The sequence below is a fragment of the Salvelinus namaycush genome, chromosome 20 (genome assembly GCF_016432855.1).
Source record: "Salvelinus namaycush isolate Seneca chromosome 20, SaNama_1.0, whole genome shotgun sequence".
Taxonomy (NCBI): Eukaryota; Metazoa; Chordata; class Actinopteri; order Salmoniformes; family Salmonidae; genus Salvelinus; species Salvelinus namaycush.
The window spans coordinates 34166686-34184384 of NC_052326.1; the positions used below are offsets into that span (position 1 = coordinate 34166686).

At 46.6% G+C, this 17699-nt stretch overlaps 1 protein-coding gene across 1 annotated transcript in view; it reads left to right on the forward strand.

Annotated features, from left to right (window-relative positions):
• The first annotated feature begins 589 nt into the window (after nucleotides 1–589).
• Nucleotides 590–17699, forward strand: part of slc4a8 (solute carrier family 4 member 8) — a 59302-nt gene continuing 42192 nt past the window's right edge. Inside the window, exon 1 of the mRNA XM_039015379.1 lies at nucleotides 590–660. The gene's annotated coding sequence lies outside the window, so the exon portion shown is untranslated. The remainder of the gene's footprint in view (nucleotides 661–17699) is intronic.

Sequence of the window (17699 nt, forward strand, 5' to 3'; positions counted from 1 at the left end):
GAATTCTGAATGATGCACATGTAATTATACAACACCCTTCCCTCCCTGTATGAGCTCTATTTGCATTGTTGCGTTCTCTCACCTACACAACCCACCAAGGCCACAGTGTTCTGATGGAGGGAAGAGGAAGGTAAAGAGAGAAAGAGAATTAGAGCGAGACACAAATAAATGAGTGGCATTGAACAATGCTAGTGAATGCATCCTCTCCCCTTTCTCTGTTCTCTCTCTTTTTAACCTGACTAAGACCACTTTTTCTCTCATCTTTACCTCCCCACCGCTTCACCTCAGTCATCCCTCTTTCTCTATCCCCATCTGTCCAATCCCTCTCTCATCTTCTCTTTCACGGCTTAGATATCAGCCTCTCCCATCCCTAGTGTCCTATGGAACTAACTCCTTCTCTATTCTTCCTGAGTCAGGTCAGTTGTAGTGTACAGCAGTGTGTTAGACTGTACTGTAGTAGCAGTGCAGGTGTCTGGGGCCAGGCCTGGGGCTGAGTGGTTACAGTTACACTATGAGCCATGTGGAGGAGGAACAGCAGCCTCTGTGGCCTGCTGCCCCCACCCCCCTCACACACTGGGCCGCGTCTGGAAGTGACAGGCCCAGTTGTCAGAGTCAGGATCTGTAGCACTGCTGTCAGGTCAGTGTGCTGCTGGAGGGAGAATAGAGAAGAGGAGAGGAGAATGAGAGGGAGGGGGAGTGAGAAAGGAGGAGAGAGAGTGTGGAAAAAAGGAGAAGAGGGAGAGGAAGGCTTAAGTAAAGAGAGGGAGAAGGAAGTGTGGAAATTGAGTTGAAAGGAGGAAGGAGAGAGTGTGGAGAAAGTAGAAAAGGGAGAGGGGGACTCTAGGAAAGTGAGGGAGGAAGAGAGAGAGTGGTGGACTACTTAAAGAGAAGTAGCCTGTAGGAGGAGAGGTTATTAGGCCTATAAGCGTGACCATGACTTACACACAGTTCAGACGCCAAACTTATGGCGAGTCGAACTGAATAGAAATTAAGAGTGGGCCGGCACAGTTGAGAGCTTTTCTTGACGTACCGATTGGTTTCATACAACCGCTCGCAAGACTGCAGCCTTCCTCGTTGGTTTTGGGTCGAATTCAGGCATAACAGCAGCCTCTTGTGTTAAAGAAACCACAAAGTTTATTGCACTAAAAAGACAGATGATTCACACAACTGTGCAGCGCGGAAGTTCATGTTTAAAACAGTGAATATGATTGGTTTTATGTGATAACTAATGTAACGTGTCTTCACATTTCATAACTCCCTTTTACTAAGGAATCATAAAGAGTCTCCTCATTCCTAAAATAAACCATGAGATCTGTTAGCGATATTAGGATTACTGTGCAACGTAGACCTTCCAGTTTCTCCCAGGATGGCAAAACAATTTGCATGTTCGTATAGTGCCCATCGGTTATGAATGTTTCAGCCTTTGTGTTGAGAAGTCGTGTTTTTACCGTAATTTGCTGGTTTTAAAGAGCACCAAAAACAACACTAAACATGAGCCTTAGCGTTTCTGCCGCCACAGAAACAGACCCTGGGTCTGTTCTAACGCGACCACCCGCGAATCCGAGGCCATGATTGTGCTTCCGTTGTTGGTGTGGTAGCGAAGCAACCTTTATTTGCATGCAATTAACATATATGCATATGACAATTTCTCCCGACAGTGGAAGAACTGCTCTGGCGCGCTGCATGAAACAGAGGCGCGTTTAGTTAAAAGTATGCAGTATGCCACGACCGCAACACAGTAGCAGCTCGTGACTGGCTAAGTAGACAGGGGCCGAGTGCAGATGGATTTTTCCGAATTCAACATGTATCACTTCAACCAGCCTGATAATAGTTAATTTCCAATTTGTTTAATTTCTCTAAACTCTGAATAGAATAGGAATGGAGTTATAGGCCTACTCAGGCTGGTTATAGGCAGACTATCACATTCGACCTATAGCGTAGCCCAAATAGCCCATCTATCCTATTTAAAAAGGACTTAAGACAGAAACAGATCATTGGTTCCATTTCCATTACTAGTGAAACCAAAGCGCTGTAACATATAAATCCAATCAAAAGGCTTGCGGGTGTATCGCAAATTCAGAACTGATGGACAGCAACACAATAAACTACAGCACTGATCATTGGAAACGAGATCAGAATGACTGCTAAGGCTTGATCCATGAATTAAATAATTAAATTAGGTAGCCTAGCCTACAAAACTAAAACAATCCATGTGTTCAAATCAAAAGGCCTGATTAACATGACATCAGTAGCCTATGATGCAATACTCGTGATCATATTGAGGAGAACAAAAACTACTTAGCCTAACACCACCACAGAAAGTTCACTATTTGGCATCTTCACAATTAACTAGCCTAGTTTTGTTGTTAGGTTTGAAGAGAACTAGGTCCTATTACTTGCAGCCCACCTCTTCCAATGCATTGTGGAAAAGTGTGTATCGAATTCTACTAGATGAAGAGCCGAAGTGAGTATTACATCCTGGCATTTAAACTATACTCGATTTTTGAAAATTCCCATACTATAAAAAATGTAAAAATCCCATACTGAGAGTGCGTCATGCGTGATTGCGTTGTTTCCCGCTATTCGTTGATTTCGGTAGCGCATCTTCATATCTAATTGATCAGCTGTTGTCAAAGCTGAAATTAGTATGACATCCGGCATTTAAAGTATTCTTGATTTTTTCTAAATGTCGCTTACAATTAAACTACATTTTTTCTCCATACTCAAACGGCCTACTATTTAGGACGCAAGTATGGGTATTCAAACATGGCCAGTGTCTACTGTTTGCATGTCTGTGGATCAGCTGAGTCATTGGTCCCTGGTTAGTGTTAATGGTAACTGCCTTGGTCAGCTGAGTTGTTGGTCCCCGGTTAGTGTTAATGGTTATTGCCTTGGTCAGCTGAGTTGTTGGTCCCCGGTTAGTGTTAATGGTTATTGCCTTGGTCAGCTGAGTCATTGGTCCCTGGTTAGTGTTAATGGTTATTGCCTTGGTCAGCTGAGTTGTTGGTCCCCGGTTAGTGTTAATGATTATTGCCTTGGTCAGCTGAGTCGTTGGTCCCTGGTTAGTGTTAATGGTTATTGCCTTGGTCAGCTGAGTTGTTGGTTCCCGGTTAGTGTTAATGTGTTCTTGCGACTACAGGGGGTGCTGTTCCGAATTAGCATTTTGTCGTCTCCAAATTAAACTGCCTAGTACTCAATTCTTGCTCGTACAATATGCATATTATTAATTCTATTGGATAGAAAACACTTTCTAGTTTCATACAAAGTTGGAATGATGTCTGTGGGTGACCCAGAACTCTTTCTACAGCGAAATCCATGACAGACAGTGAAAGGTCTGAGAGCGAAGCTCTGATTTCAGATCAGTTTTAAAAGTCTGTGTATATCCTATGGAACGACACGAACTGCACCCGCCTTCCCCTGGATGTCAGTAACCAATGAGAAGTGGAATGGGCCTTCTGCGTAGCTCTCAGAGGTTATAAAGGACCAAGGAGTGAGGGTAGCCCCCCTTTCGACGCTCGCCTTTACGCAGGAAGACACCTCCGGATGCCATTTTCAAAGGCTCGGTTATCAACGTAAAATGTATCCGTCTGTAATTTAATTCGATATAGGACTTAGAAACATCATAAGGTAGTTAATTTAAACCGTTTTATAGCAATTTATATCCGTTTAGTGCGATTTTGATGCATTTCTATGTGAAGCACCGGGCACATTTCGGGGTCCCGGTCGAACGTTAGCGGGCATTTAGACGGACAAAGGACATCTTTCGACCAAAAGAAGATTAAACCCAAGAAAGAATACATTGCCCAAGAATCTGATGGAAGAACAGCTCAAAGTAAGCAATATTTAATATGATAAATCGTTGTTCTGTCGAAATATTTTAAACGCATATTTCGCCATTTTGTTTGTTATCGCGTCACTTGGCGAACCCTGTATTGAAAAGTAAGGATAATTTTAAAAATGTAAGTCAGCGGTTGCATTAAGAACTAATTTGTCTTAAGATTCCTGTCAACCCTGTATTTTTTAGTCAAGTATATGATTAGCTTTCAATTAAACTAGATCACTCTGATAGATGACGTCAGACATATTGAGGCTTGATTTCCTAGTATTTTTATTGTGTAACCACGGTTTTGTATGGCTAAATATGCACCTTTTCGAACAAACTGTATATGTATGTTGTAAAATGATGTTACAGGAGTGTCATCGGAAGAATTCTGAGAAGGTTAGTGAAAAAATTAATATATTTTGGCGATGATAACGTTATAGCTCCCTTTGCCTTGAATTCATGCTCTACTAACGTTTGTACATGTGGTATGCTAACTTATCGATTTATTGTGTTTTCGCTGAAAAACGCTTAGAAAATCTGAAATATGGTCTGAAATCACAAGAACTGTGTCTTTCCATTGCTATGCTTTGTCTATTTTTATGAAATGTTTTATGATGAGTAAATTGGTCATACACGTTGCTCTATCTAGTAATTCTAGTCGATTTGTGATGGTCGGTGCAATTGTAAACTGTGATTTCTACCTGAAATATGCACTTTTTTCTAACAACACCTATCCTATACCATAAATATGTTATCAGACTGTCATCTGATGAGTTTTTTTCTTGGTTTGTTGCTATCAATATCTTAGTTTAGCCGAATTGGTGATAGCTAGTGGTGGAGAGAGAAAATGGTGGACAAAGAAAGATGGTGTATTTTGCTAACGTGGTTAGCTAATAGATTTACATATTGTGTCTTCCCTGTAAAACATTTTAAAAAACAGAAATGATGGGTTTATTCACAAGATCTGTATCTTTCATCTGGTGTCTTGGACTTGTGATTTAATGATATTTAGATGCTACTATTTACTTGTGAAGCTATGCTAGCGATGCTAATCAGTGTGGGGGGGGTGGGGGGTGATCCCGGATACGGGGTTGATGTTAATGATTATTGCCTTGGTCAGCTGAGTCGTTGGTCCCTGGTTAGTGTTAATGGTTATTGCCTTGGTCAGCTGAGTTGTTGGTTCCCGGTTAGTGTTAATGGTTATTGCCTTGGTCAGCTGAGTTGTTGGTCCCCGGTTAGTGTTAATGGTTATTGCCTTGGTCAGCTGAGTTGTTGGTTCCTGGTTAGTGTTAATGGTTATTGCCTTGGTCAGCTGAGTTGTTGGTTCCCGGTTAGTGTTAATGGTTATTGCCTTGGTCAGCTGAGTCGTTGGTCCCTGGTTAGTGTTAATAGCTATTGCCTTGGTCAGCTGAGTCATTGGTCCCTGGTTAGTGTTAATAGTTATTGCCTTGGTCAGCTGAGTCGTTGGTCCCCGGTTAGTGTTAATGGTTATTGCCTTGGTCAGCTGAGTCGTTGGTCCCCGGTTAGTGTTAATGGTTATTGCCTTGGTCAGCTGAGTCGTTGGTCCCCGGTTAGTGTTAATGGTTATTGCCTTGGTCAGCTGAGTCGTTGGTCCCCGGTTAGTGTTAATGGTTATTGCCTTGGTCAGCTGAGTCGTTGGTCCCCGGTTAGTGTTAATGGTTATTGCCTTGGTCAGCTGAGTCGTTGGTCCCCGGTTAGTGTTAATGGTTATTGCCTTGGTCAGCTGAGTCGTTGGTCCCCGGTTAGTGTTAATGGTTATTTCCTTAGGCACAAACTGGTTGAATCAACATTGTTTCCATGTCATTTCAACCAAAAAAGGATGTTGAATCAACATGAAAACAGATTGGATTTGAAAAAAGTAATCAACGTTAGGGCATTTAGTCTTTTTTTCACCCAACTTTTAATCTAAATCCAATGACATGGTGAATTCACGTTAGTTGACAACTAAATCAAATGTAAATCAAAACTAGACATTGCACTGACGTCTTTGCACAGTGGGTCTGCTGTGGTCATTCATTATTGCTCTGAGATAGAGCACTTCAAGTTTCAAGTGTTAATGTCACATGCACAAGTACAGTGAAATGCCTTTCTTGCAAGCTTCAAACCCAACAATGCAGTAATCAACTTAAGGTATTACAAAATCACATGAGAAATAAAAATAAGAAATAAGAAGAAGACAAGAAAGTCAGAAGCTATATACAGGGTCAGTTCCAAGACCATTTTTACAATGTGCAGGGAGGGATACTGGAGTGATAGAGGTAGATATGTATAGAGCAGAGGTAAGGTGACTAAGCATCAGGATATATGATAAACAGGAGTAGCAGCAGCGTAAATGATTATTGTATGTGTGTGTGGATGTTATGTGTGTGTTGGAGTGTCAGTGTGGGTGAGTGTGTAGAGTTCTGTGAGTGTGCATAGAGACAGTGCAAAAAAAGAAATACAAGGGTCAACTCAGAAAGTCCTTGTAGTCATTCTGTTAGCTATTTAGCTGTGTTATGGCTCGGGATAGAAGCTGTTCAGAAGTCTGTTGGTGTCTCACTTGATGCACCGGTACCGCTTGCCATGCGTAAGCAGAGAGAAACAGCCTATGGCTTGGGTGGCTGGGAGCTCAGCCCCAGTGATGTACTGGGCTGTCCGCACCACCGTCTGTAGCACCATGCGATCGAGGGTGGTGCTGTTGCCATACCAGGAAGTGATGCAGCCAGTCAAGATGCTCTCAATGGTGCAGCAGTTGAACTTTTTGAGGATTTGAGGGCCCATGCCAAACATTTTCAACTTCCTGAGGGGTATGATGCGCTGTCGCGCCTTCTTCACGACTGTGCTCATGTGAATGGAATATTTTAAGTCCTTAGTGATTTGGACACTGAGGAACTTAAAGCTCTCGACCCGCTCTACTGCAGCCCTGTTGTCACGACTTCCGCTGAAGTCGGTCCCTCTCCTAGTTCGGGTGGCATTCGGCGGTCGACGTCACCGGCCTTCTAGCCACCGCCGATCCACTTTTCATTTTCCATTTGTTTTGTCTTTGTCTTACACACCTGGTTTCACTCACCCAATTACTTGTTTATTATTTAACCCTCTGTTTCCCATGTTTGTTTGTGAGTGATTGTTCATTGTACATCGGTCCGTATTGTGGGCTCGCTATATTGCTTTGTATTTTGTATATTTTGAGTAAAGTACGTTGATTACTCATATCTGCTGTCCTGCGCCTGACTCTCTACACCAGCTACACACAGGACCATTACACCTGTCAATGTGGATGGTTGTTGTCCTGGCACCACACTGCCAGGTCATTGACCTCCTCCCTGTAGGCTGTCTAATCGTCAGGCTTACCACCCTTGTGTCGTTAGCAAACTTGATGATAGTGTTGGAGTTGTGCATCACCACGCAGTCGTGGGTAAACAGGTAGTACAGGAGGGGACTAAGCACACTCCCCTGTGGGGCACCCGTGTTAAAGGTCAGGGTGGCGGAGGTGATGTTGCCTAGACTCACCACCTGGGGTCAGCCCGTCAGGAAGTCCAGGATGCAGTTTCAGAGCAAGGTGTTCAGTCACAGGGTCCTAAGTTTATTGACAAGCTTGGAGGGGACAATGGTGTTGAACGCTGAGCTGTAGTCAATGAACAGCATTCTCACATTGATATTCCTCTTATCTAGGTGGGTGAGGGCAATGTGGAGTGCAATTGAGATTACATTGTCTATGGATCTGTGGGGCGGTATACAAATTGGAGTGGGTCTCAGATCTTCAATGTTCATTCAGACTTGGCTGATTTAATTATTTTCCAGTAATACAGTTAGAAACAACATCAAGATACTAGTTAAGCCACCTTTTATTTACACTTGTCCACGGAAATGACAAGTTATGCTGTTTATTATACAAGTACAATACAATAGAAAAAAACAAAAAACATTCCTTACCCCAGGACACTCCAATGAGTGACTATTAAGAAAAATATAAAGGCGAACTCTGTGTCTGCATTGATCTGAGAATTTATTTTCGGGACATACAAACAGGCTTTCAAAATACACTCCCATCTCTCATTAAGCTTTTGGGTACACTTTCTTTCCACAATACAATAGAACTGTATTGAAATACTTTCTCCCATTGATAACTCGTTGGCAGTGTGATAGCAATTAGGAGAGGAGTCTGTGTGGTGGAGAAAGTGAGTGTGATGTGCTGTGGTAGTTATTCCCCTGCTTCTCAGGCCTCATTAGGTCCACCATAGAGCACCATCCCTTTAAAGACAGCCTCATAGCACAGAGCTAAGGGACACATTCTGGGTTCTGACTAGAGGAAGTACAGCTATGACCGGAAGTTACTTTTCCAAAGCAGGTGAGAAGAATTTACACAGCAGCTTAGGATAATTAATGTGGCAGGTTAGGAGACTTAGGTTAAGGTTAGGAAAATGGTTAGGGTTACCTATAATACACTCCTACCCTGGTATGGAAAGTCACTTCCTGTCATAGCTGTACTCCCTCTAGTCACAAAACATATTCTGCCCACAACATCCCTTTAGGCGGGGCTCCCAGGACAGTTACTCTCTCCATGGAGCTGACTGACTGTTGGGTATTGTGCTGTTTGTTCATTGATCACTCTGTACAGCCAGGGCAATTGGGGATTAAATGTGTTGGATTGTAAACTGTGTCTTGTACATACGTAGGATCTTAATTTGAGCCAGTTTGCTATAGCAGGAAAATAATAATAATTAAATGTGAATTATTATTTGGATTATAATTAATGGACATTTTTGTAGGGCTTGATACATTTTTTGTAAATGTATCAAATTGGAAATTACAAACTTCAGAAGACTTTTTAAACCTCAAATACACTACAAGTTTTGCAATGAAATTTCTCCTGCAACAGGGTGATCAAATTAAGATTCTACATCAGTATGTATTTATCTTACGTGTGACAATGCTGGCCTGGCTGTGTGCACTTAAAATGGACTGACAGAGTCTTCCAAAATGAAGGATATTTATTTAGGAACAGAAAGGTAAAAAAAAAAGGATGCTACAAGTAGACAATAGACCTTCTAAAATGTTTAAAATACTACAACCTTTATACAAAAACTGAACAGCATCCTACTACTGGCCTAGATTACACTGCTTCCACCAAATGTATGCTTTTGTAGATGAAATCCAACTAATGTTGATAGCCAACTCAACTCTTTGGGATATTCCACCAGATTGTAAACTTGTTACATCCAATTAAAGCATTTTCTATTTCCATATAAAACCTCCAAATCATCAAGAACGAAAAAGAGACACAGAGACACATAGTAGCTCACTGTACAAGTAGGATTTTATTCACAAGACATATTTCACATGTATTCATCCTCCTGGAGTAGAAATACCTCCCAGCCTTGAGATCAGAGCTAAATTAGACAGATGCTTTGGGTGATACAGCTGTGTGTGTCTGTACAAGTATGTGGTTGTGTTTTGATGTACTGTTACTAGGTAACAGAAAGGTCAAACAGAGGTCTTCTCAGTGTGAGATGCAGACCATGATGATTCCTAGACCTGGAGAAACACTGTTTTCACTCCCTGTGTGGCTGGCAGCTGTGACAAATATTGTTGAATACACACAACACCATCTGCTACATTCTGACATTCTGCTAATTGGAAAACCAAAATTCACATCTGTTTTTATTGTTCTGTCAGGTAGGCTATCTCTCGCTCTCTGTCTCTGTCTCTGTCTCTGGGGTGTGTATGTTTGTGTGTTTAGAAGCTCAAGCTGTGTTGTCCCCAGGCTACTCCAGTGCTATAGTGATTTGCTGTGGTGGTGGTGTCCTCCCCTCACACTTTGTCAGTCTGTTAGTAAAAAAAAAGTAAGAAAATGTATGCACTCACTACTGTGAGCGGTCTGCTAAATGACTTACATGTAAATGTACATGTAGTTAGTGTAGCACTGATGAGCCTGTGAAGGACACAAACTCAAGTAAAGAGCTATTTTGTGTGTGTGTGTGTGTGTGTGTGTGTGTGTGTGTGTGTGTGTGTGTGTGTGTGTGTGTGTGTGTGTGTGTGTGTGTGTGTGTGTGTGTGTGTGTGTGTGTGTGTGTGTGTGTGTGTGTGTGTGTGTGTGTGGTAGCAGGTGGCTGAGATCGGGGGTTGATGGTGGTAAGCTGTGTGGAAAATGACTGTGTGAAGTCAAGCCCTTTTGAGCATTGTCGGCATGACTGGGGTGTGGTGGGTGTGACTGGGGTGTGGTGGGTGTGACTGGGGTGTCGTGGGCATGACTGGGGTGTGGTGGGCGAGTGACAAGCATTATTTACATCCACCAAATAATGCATGCAGACCAGATTTTGGCCGATACACGCTAATTATCAAAATCCAGAAAAGAGCCATTAAATTCTACAGCCACCTAGAAGGAAGTGATTCCCAGACCTTCCATAACAAAGCCATCACCTACAGAGAGATGAACCTGGAGAATAGTCCCCTAAGCAAGCTGGTCCTGGGGCTCTGTTCACAAACACAAACAGACCCCACAGAGCCCTAGGACAGCAACACAATTAGACCCAACCAAATCACGAGAAAACAAAAAGATAATTACTTGACACATTGGAAAGAATTAACAAAAAAACTGAGCAAACTAGAATGCTATTTGGCAAAGCTTTGACTATGTCTGTACATATGTACTATGTACAGACTCAGTGAGCATAGCCTTGCTATTGAGAAAGGCCGTCGTAGGCAGACCTGGGTCTCAAGAGAAGACATGCTATGTGCACATTTCCCACAAAATGAAGTGGAAACTGAGCTGCACTTCCTTAACTCCTGCCCAATGTATGACCATATTAGAGACACATATTTCCTTCAGATGACACAGATCCACAAAGAATTCGAAAGCAAACCCAATTTTGATAAACTTAGATATCCACTGGGTGAAATACCACAGTGTGCCATCACAGCAGCAAAATGTGTGATCTGTTGCCACAAAAAAGGGCAACCAGTGAAGAACAAACACTATTGTAAATACAACCCATATTTATGTTTATTTATTTTCCCTTTTGTACTTTAACTATTTGCACATCATTACAACACCGTATATAGACATAATATGACATTTGAAATGTCTTTATTCTTTTGGAACTGCTGTGAGTGTAATGTTTACTGTTATTTTGATTGTTTATTTCATTTTTGTTTATTATCTACTTCACTTGCTTTGGCAATGTTAACATATGTTTCCCATGCCAATAAAGCCAATGCCAATAAAGAGAAAGAAGGAGAGAGGGAGGGAGAGAGAGTGGTTGCTAGGGGAGGGAGGCCGCAAGACACCGATCATTTGCCACACACACACACACACACACACACACACACACACACACACACACACACACACACACACACACACACACACACACACACACACACACACACACACACATAGAGTTAGTACCTAGGTGATAGCAGAGTGAGTAGCACCTTAAGTGGGCTGTGTGTATTTTTAATTAAAATAGTACCTAACGGTAAACTAGAGTGGTGATTGGTTTGAGCCATTAACCTGTTAAAACAACACAAATACCTGCATTGCTCTGCGGTTAAGGTGAGAATTCTATTTTACCACCAGTACTAATGAACTGTGTGAATGATACATCCCGTTCACCCTGAATAGCATAAATACTGCAGGAGGGAAAGGCTAACTCAGTTCACTAGCTAGTGATCTTATGTATGGGGCCGGGAGTTTTTCCTCAGCATGTGATCACAGTTTGTCCCTTTCAGGTCACATGGTCAGGGAAACCTTAGGGCCCTATAAAACAACTAAAGTCATTGTATATGTAACGGTCGTCTTTCGGTGAGAGAGTAGACCAAGGCGCAGCGGGTTGTGAATACATAATGAACTTTATTTAACAAGACGAAACTAAACACACGAAGAACACTTGATAATTTTACAAAACAACAAAACGAATTAGACAGACCTGAACGAGAGAACTTACATAAAACATGAAGAACGCACGAACAGGAACAGACTACATATACTAACGACAACGAAACAGTCCCGTGTGGTGCGAACATACACTGACACGGACGACAACCACCCACAAACAAACAGTGTGAAAACACCTACCTTAATATGACTCTCAATCAGAGGAAATGAAAACCACCTGCCTCTAATTGAGAGCCATATTAGGTCACCCTTTAAACCAACATAGAAACAGAAAACATAGACTGCCCACCCAAACTCACGTCCTGACCAACTAACACATACAAAACTAACAGAAAACAGGTCAGGAACGTGACATAACCCCCCCCTTAAGGTGCGAACTCCGGGCGCACCAGCACAAAGTCTAGGGGAGGGTCAGGGTGGGCATCTTACCACGGTGGTGGCTCAGGCTCTGGGCGAGGTCCCCACCCCACCATAGTCAATCCCAGCTTACGTCTCTCCCTCAGAATGACCACCCTCTTACTCCACCCACCTAATATACCGGGTAACATCAAAATAAGGGACAGCTCCGGGACAAGGTAGCTCAGGACAGATAGGTAGTTCAGGATAGAGAGGTAGCTCAGGATAGAGAGGTAGCTCAGGATAGAGAGGTAGCTCAGGATAGAGAGGTAGCTCAGGATAGAGAGGTAGCTCAGGATAGAGGGGCAACTCCGGACTGAAGGGCAGCTCCGGACAGAGAGACAGCTCTGGACTGAGGGGCAGTTCTGGATACATGGCAGCTCTGGACTGAGGGACAGCTCATGGTTGGCTGACGGCTCTGGACGCTCATGGCTAGCTGACGGCTCTGGACGCTCATGGCTAGCTGACGGCTCTGGACGCTCATGGCTGGCTGACGGCTCTGGACGCTCATGGCTGGCTGACGGCTCTGGACGCTCATGGCTGGCTGACGGCTCTGGACGCTCATGGCTAGCTGACGGCTCTGGCTGATCCGGTCTGGCGGAAGGCTCTGGCTGATCCGGTCTGGCGGAAGGCTCTGGCTGATCCGGTCTGGCGGAAGGCTCTGGCTGATCCTGTCTGGCGGAAGGCTCTGGCTGATCCGGTCTGGCGGAAGGCTCTGGCTGATCCGGTCTGGCGGAAGGCTCTAGCGGCTCCTGTCTGGCGGAAGGCTCTAGCGGCTCCTGTCTGGCGGACGGCTCTGTAGGCTCATGGCAGACGGGCGGCTTTGCAGGCTCATGGCAGACGGGCGGCTTTGAAGGCTCAATACAGACGGGCAGTTCAGGCGCCGCTTGACAGACGGGCAGTTCAGGCGCCGCTTGGCAGACGGGCAGTTCAGGCGCCGCTTGGCAGACGGGCAGTTCAGGCGCTGCTTGGCAGACGGGCAGTTCAGGCGCCGCTGGGCAGACGGCAGACTGACCGGCTGAGACGCACTGTAGGCCTGGTGCGTGGTACCGGAACTGGTGGTACCGGACTGGAGACACGCACCTCAAGGCTAGTGCGGGGAGCGGTAACATGACACACTGAGTTCTCAAAGCGCACTATAGGACTGGTGCGTGGTACCGGGACTGGTGGTACCGGGCTGAGAGCACGCACCTCAGAATGAGTGCGGGGAGAAGGAACAGTGCGTACAGGACTCTGGAGACGCACAGGTGGCTTAGTGCGTGGTGCCGGAACTGGAGGCACTGGGCTGGAGACACGCACCATAGGAAGAGTGCGTGGAGGAGGAACAGGGCTCTGAAAACGCACTGGAAGCCTGGTGCGTAGTGTAGGCACTGGTGGTACTGGGCTGAGGCTGGGAGGTAGCGCCGGAAATACCGGACCGTGCAAGCGTACTGGCTCCCTTGAGCATTGAGCCTGCCCAACCTTACCTGGTTGAATGCTCCCGGGAGGTGGAATAACCCGCACCGGGCTATGTAGGTGAACCGGGGACACCATGCGTAAGGCTGGTGCCATGTATGCCGGCCCGAGGAGACGCACTGGAGACCAGACGCGTTGAGCCGGCATCATGGCACCTGGCTCAATGCCCAATCTAGCCCTACCAGTGCGGGGAGGTGGAATAACCCGCACCGGGCTATGCACACGTACAGGAGACACCGTGCGCTCTACTGCGTAACACGGCGTCTGCCCGTACTCCCGCTCTCCACGGTTAGCCTGGGAAGTGGGCGCAGGTCTCCTACCTGCCCTTGGCCCACTACCTCTTAGCCCCCCCCCAAGAAATTTTTGGGGTTTCTTCACGGGCTTCCGTGCTAGCCGCATACCTTCATAAATCCGGTTTTGAGCTTCATTCTCCGGTTTCCAGCCACGTCTCTTTGCTGCCTCCTCATACCACCGCTCCTGGGCTCGCGCTGCCTCCATCTCCTCACGAGCGCGGCGATATTCCCCAATGTGCGCCCAGTGTCCTTTTCCCTCTAATACTTCCTCCCAAGTCCATGAGTCCTGATCTCTTGGCCGCTGCTCGAACTTGCGCTGCTTGGTTCTGGAACGGTGGGTGGTTCTGTAACGGTCGTCTTTCGGTGAGAGAGTAGACCAAGGCGCAGCGGGTTGTGAATACATAATGAACTTTATTTAACAAGACGAAACTAAACACACGAAGAACACTTGATAATTTTACAAAACAAAACGAATTAGACAGACCTGAACGAGAGAACTTACATAAAACATGAAGAACGCACGAACAGGAACAGACTACATATACTAACGACAACGAAACAGTCCCGTGTGGTGCGAACATACACTGACACGGACGACAACCACCCACAAACAAACAGTGTGAAAACACCTACCTTAATATGACTCTCAATCAGAGGAAATGAAAACCACCTGCCTCTAATTGAGAGCCATATTAGGTCACCCTTTAAACCAACATAGAAACAGAAAACATAGACTGCCCACCCAAACTCACGTCCTGACCAACTAACACATACAAAACTAACAGAAAACAGGTCAGGAACGTGACATAACCCCCCCTTAAGGTGCGAACTCCGGGCGCACCAGCACAAAGTCTAGGGGAGGGTCAGGGTGGGCATCTGACCACGGTGGTGGCTCAGGCTCTGGGCGAGGTCCCCACCCCACCATAGTCAATCCCAGCTTACGTCTCTCCCTCAGAATGACCACCCTCTTACTCCACCCACCTAATATACCGGGTAACATCAAAATAAGGGACAGCTCCGGGACAAGGTAGCTCAGGACAGATAGGTAGTTCAGGATAGAGAGGTAGCTCAGGATAGAGAGGTAGCTCAGGATAGAGAGGTAGCTCAGGATAGAGGGGCAACTCCGGACTGAAGGGCAGCTCCGGACAGAGAGACAGCTCTGGACTGAGGGGCAGTTCTGGATACATGGCAGCTCTGGACTGAGGGACAGCTCATGGTTGGCTGACGGCTCTGGACGCTCATGGCTAGCTGACGGCTCTGGACGCTCATGGCTAGCTGACGGCTCTGGACGCTCATGGCTGGCTGACGGCTCTGGACGCTCATGGCTGGCTGACGGCTCTGGACGCTCATGGCTGGCTGACGGCTCTGGACGCTCATGGCTAGCTGACGGCTCTGGCTGATCCGGTCTGGCGGAAGGCTCTGGCTGATCCGGTCTGGCGGAAGGCTCTGGCTGATCCTGTCTGGCGGAAGGCTCTGGCTGATCCGGTCTGGCGGAAGGCTCTGGCTGATCCGGTCTGGCGGAAGGCTCTAGCGGCTCCTGTCTGGCGGAAGGCTCTAGCGGCTCCTGTCTGGCGGACGGCTCTGTAGGCTCATGGCAGACGGGCGGCTTTGCAGGCTCATGGCAGACGGGCGGCTTTGAAGGCTCAATACAGACGGGCAGTTCAGGCGCCGCTTGACAGACGGGCAGTTCAGGCGCCGCTTGGCAGACGGGCAGTTCAGGCGCTGCTTGGCAGACGGGCAGTTCAGGCGCCGCTGGGCAGACGGCAGACTGACCGGCTGAGACGCACTGTAGGCCTGGTGCGTGGTACCGGAACTGGTGGTACCGGACTGGAGACACGCACCTCAAGGCTAGTGCGGGGAGCGGTAACATGACACACTGAGTTCTCAAAGCGCACTATAGGACTGGTGCGTGGTACCGGGACTGGTGGTACCGGGCTGAGAGCACGCACCTCAGAATGAGTGCGGGGAGAAGGAACAGTGCGTACAGGACTCTGGAGACGCACAGGTGGCTTAGTGCGTGGTGCCGGAACTGGAGGCACTGGGCTGGAGACACGCACCATAGGAAGAGTGCGTGGAGGAGGAACAGGGCTCTGAAAACGCACTGGAAGCCTGGTGCGTAGTGTAGGCACTGGTGGTACTGGGCTGAGGCTGGGAGGTAGCGCCGGAAATACCGGACCGTGCAAGCGTACTGGCTCCCTTGAGCATTGAGCCTGCCCAACCTTACCTGGTTGAATGCTCCCGGGAGGTGGAATAACCCGCACCGGGCTATGTAGGCGAACCGGGGACACCATGCGTAAGGCTGGTGCCATGTATGCCGGCCCGAGGAGACGCACTGGAGACCAGACGCGTTGAGCCGGCATCATGGCACCTGGCTCAATGCCCAATCTAGCCCTACCAGTGCGGGGAGGTGGAATAACCCGCACCGGGCTATGCACACGTACAGGAGACACCGTGCGCTCTACTGCGTAACACGGCGTCTGCCCGTACTCCCGCTCTCCACGGTTAGCCTGGGAAGTGGGCGCAGGTCTCCTACCTGCCCTTGGCCCACTACCTCTTAGCCCCCCCCAAGAAATTTTTGGGGTTTCTTCACGGGCTTCCGTGCTAGCCGCATACCTTCATAAATCCGGTTTTGAGCTTCATTCTCCGGTTTCCAGCCACGTCTCTTTGCTGCCTCCTCATACCACCGCTCCTGGGCTCGCGCTGCCTCCATCTCCTCACGAGCGCGGCGATATTCCCCAATGTGCGCCCAGTGTCCTTTTCCCTCTAATACTTCCTCCCAAGTCCATGAGTCCTGATCTCTTGGCCGCTGCTCGAACTTGCGAACTTGCGCTGCTTGGTTCTGGAACGGTGGGTGGTTCTGTAACGGTCGTCTTTCGGTGAGAGAGTAGACCAAGGCGCAGCGGGTTGTGAATACATAATGAACTTTATTTAACAAGACGAAACTAAACACACGAAGAACACTTGATAATTTTACAAAACAAAACGAATTAGACAGACCTGAACGAGAGAACTTACATAAAACATGAAGAACGCACGAACAGGAACAGACTACATATACTAACGACAACGAAACAGTCCCGTGTGGTGCGAACATACACTGACACGGACAACAACCACCCACAAACAAACAGTGTGAAAACACCTACCTTAATATGACTCTCAATCAGAGGAAATGAAAACCACCTGCCTCTAATTGAGAGCCATATTAGGTCACCCTTTAAACCAACATAGAAACAGAAAACATAGACTGCCCACCCAAACTCACGTCCTGACCAACTAACACATACAAAACTAACAGAAAACAGGTCAGGAACGTGACAGTATATCCATGCATTCTCTAAATGTATGTTATGTCACAGCTTTTTGTGTACCCACCAATCACTTCCTGTATTGGATTGAATCAAGGGTTACAAGCTAAAAGCAGGAAACAGGTCACCCCTTCACCATTCTTCATTTGCACTCAACAGAATGAAACAGAGAGGGAGAGAGAGAGCTGTATCCTAGCTGCAGTTCCAGTCCTCCTAATAGAGCTGATTATAGAGCCTGCAACCTGAGCTGAGTCCCACAGACAGCCCTAATTCACCAGCCACAGCTGCACTGCCTGATAAGACAGCACCGCCACCACATCGAACAGAATAGGGGAGTGAGTATGTGTGTGTGTGTGTTAGAAGGGTAAAGGAGAGAGAATTAGAGGAAGGGTGTGTGCATGTGTTTATACAGTAGATGGAAGGAGAGAGGAGAATGAGAGAGGACAGAGACTGAGATTAATCAACACCATTTTAATATACCAGTGGTAAATGAAGTCTGACTATAGAGCCATTGTGAAAGAGATCAC